General features: G+C 58.0%; 1 protein-coding gene across 1 annotated transcript in view; it reads left to right on the top strand.

The window, feature by feature from the left end:
• Positions 1–2,344: 2,344 nt before the first annotated feature.
• The window catches only part of KMT5B (lysine methyltransferase 5B), a 56,530-nt gene continuing 56,189 nt past the window's right edge, over positions 2,345–2,685 (top strand). Inside the window, exon 1 of the mRNA XM_023738147.1 lies at positions 2,345–2,685. The gene's annotated coding sequence lies outside the window, so the exon portion shown is untranslated.

A 2,685-nucleotide genomic window follows, 5' to 3' on the forward strand; every position in this document is an offset into this window, starting at 1 on the left:
TGGGGGAAAGAGGCAAGGACCTTCCTCCAGAGCTCACAGAAAAGGCCTTCCCCTAGAGCTGGCACCCTGAATTTCAGACTTGTAGCCTCCTAAATTGTGTTTGTTAAAGCCATCCGCCTGTGGTATTTCTGTTACAGCAGCGCTAGGTAACTAAGACCCATACCTTCCGCTGGACTGTCCTTTACTGAACGCTTGTGTGCCAGGAGTCCCTGGGTGGTGCAAACGGTTAAGTGCTTGACTACTAACTGAAGGGTTGATGTTTTGAACCCACCCAGAGGCACCTGGGAAGAAAGGCCTGGCAATCTGCTTCTGAAAGGTCACAGCCTTGAAAACCCTAGGGAGCGGTTCTACTTGGCACACATGGGGTTACCGAGAGTCAGAATCAACCCACTGGCAACTGGTTTAGTTTTTGTCTACTCTGTGCTAGGCCCCGCAGATGGGGGGAAGCAAGGCCGGCGTGGGGCTTCCTGGAACACGTCCAAGCCGCCTGCCTGCCCATCCTCTGTGCAAGGGAGCCATGCTGGGCTTTCCCTCAGCTCCAGAAGCTGCAGCCTCTTTGCCCCCCAGGGCCTTTGCACACGTTGGTCCCGCCCCCATACATTTCTCACCCACTCCCTTTTTCCTAACATACTCCAATATCCCCTCAGTCCTCAGCTTCCTCGGGGACACCTTCTGGTCTCCCCAAGCCAAGTAGGGCATGCCTGCACTCCCGTGACAATCTCAGCTTCTCTTTGGACGTCCTCACCAAAGGCCTGTTGCCGTAGACTCAATTCCGACTCACAGCGACCCTATAGGACAGACTAGAACCGCCCCACCAGGTTTCCTAGGCTGTAATCTTTACAGAAATAGACTGCCACATCTTTCTTCTGTGGAGTAGGTGGCGGGTTCGAACTGCCGACCTTTCAGTTAGCCGCGGAGCGATTAACCACTGGGGCTCTTTTGGAGGTCTTTATTGTTCCCTTGGCGTCTGCATTCTTCACCTGGGTACTGGCTCAGGGCTCTGGCTCAAACCCTGACTAGCTGTCTTAGAGGTCACCTAACCTCCCTGTGCCTCAGTTTCCCACGTGCAAACTGGGAACAGTGGTCTCCACCTTCACAGAGTTATTGTAAGGAGTACATGAGGTTGCACACTAAGGCCTTGAGAACAGTGTCTGGTAGACAGTTGCTAGGCGCCTTAAGTTGATTCTTAACTCATGGCAACCCCATGTGACAAAGTAGAACTGCCCTGTAGGGTTCCGTAGGCTGTAATCTTTACAGGAACAGACCACCGGGTCTTTCTCCTGCGGAGTGGCTGGTAGGTTCCAACTGCCAAGTGCTTAACCATTGTGCCACCAGGGCTCCTTACCTAGTATATAAAACCAGATTTGTTGCCATCCAGTCGATTCCCACTCATAGAGAACTGCCCCATAGGGTTTCCTAGGCTGTAATCTCTACCGGAGTAGATCGCCAGGTCTTTCTAGCGCAGAGTGGCTAGGTTAGCAGTCAAGCACTTAACCTCTGCGCCATCAGGGCTCCTTTGGTATACAGTAAGGGCTGTATACTGGGTATGATTGTTTTTTTTGTGGTTATTATCATCAGACTCCAAGAACCAAAAAAGCGGGGCCTCACTGAGCCCAGCAGCGCGGCCCCTGGCAGGTATAAGCCACTCCTCGTCTTTCTGGACCGCCTAAGCTTCTCGAGAAAGGGGCTGCTGCTTTGTTCTCGTACTCTTCAACTAGGGAGCAAGTATAATTCTCACAGTATCCTGGAAAGCACCCCCGACGCCCAGCACACAGTAGGTGCTCAATAAATGGTGGCTGACACCAGGAAGACAATGGCCTGATTAATGCATGTGCACTGCCCTCCTCCCTCCACACTCTTTGTGTGGTAATGCCCCGCTGCCCACATGGCCTGTAAGGGTGTAGCTGCTTCCAACGACACCCATTCCCACAACAAAGAAACTCGCCTTCATGGGGACACCTCCCCGCCGCGCGGCCAGGAGGCGCCCCGAGCGAGGAAACCTTCCTGCCCCCCAAGATGGGCCCCCGAGTCCCTGGGTGGGAGCTGTCCCTGGTAGGTGCAGGTGTTCGACGAGACCCGGAACGGGGCAACCCCGCGGCCCCGCAGGGACAGGGCGTCGCGGCGGCACCGGACCTCGGACCTAGGTGGCGCCCGCGGGGCGAACGACGCCGCCTCCAGCCGCGATTTAAAGGGCAGCGAGGGGCGGAGGGATCCTACTCGCAACCGGTTCGGCCCGCGGATCCCTCCGCCCGGTGAAGCGACGGCAACGACTCGGCCGTTTTCTTAAGCTCCTTCTTCTCCGCCGTCGAGAGTGTCCGGCGTGGGACTCCTTTCCTCCTCGGAGTTCTGCGGCTTCTCGCAAAGGGACTCGTTAAAGGAACCCCGGCAGCCGGGGCAGGGTAGGCCTCACCTCGCCGGCCGGGGGCCGGCCGGGGTCGTCCCGGGCCGCGGACGGCGTGGTGTCCCTCCGCCGTCGGTGGCACGAACTCCTTTTTGTATCCTTCCACGTTCCCGGGCGGCGTCCGGGTGGCTCACCGGGGGCGGCGACGCGGCTGCGGGTGCGGCGGAAGCTCAGGGGCTATGAGGTGAGGACACCCAGGACCGGAGCGGCACCGCGCGGCGCGACAAGCAGGATACGGAGCCCCGAGACTGGCAGATGCGTTTCGGACCCCGCGGCCGCGCGCG

This window comes from Trichechus manatus, unplaced genomic scaffold (genome assembly GCF_000243295.1).
Source record: "Trichechus manatus latirostris isolate Lorelei unplaced genomic scaffold, TriManLat1.0 scaffold00113, whole genome shotgun sequence".
Taxonomy (NCBI): Eukaryota; Metazoa; Chordata; class Mammalia; order Sirenia; family Trichechidae; genus Trichechus; species Trichechus manatus.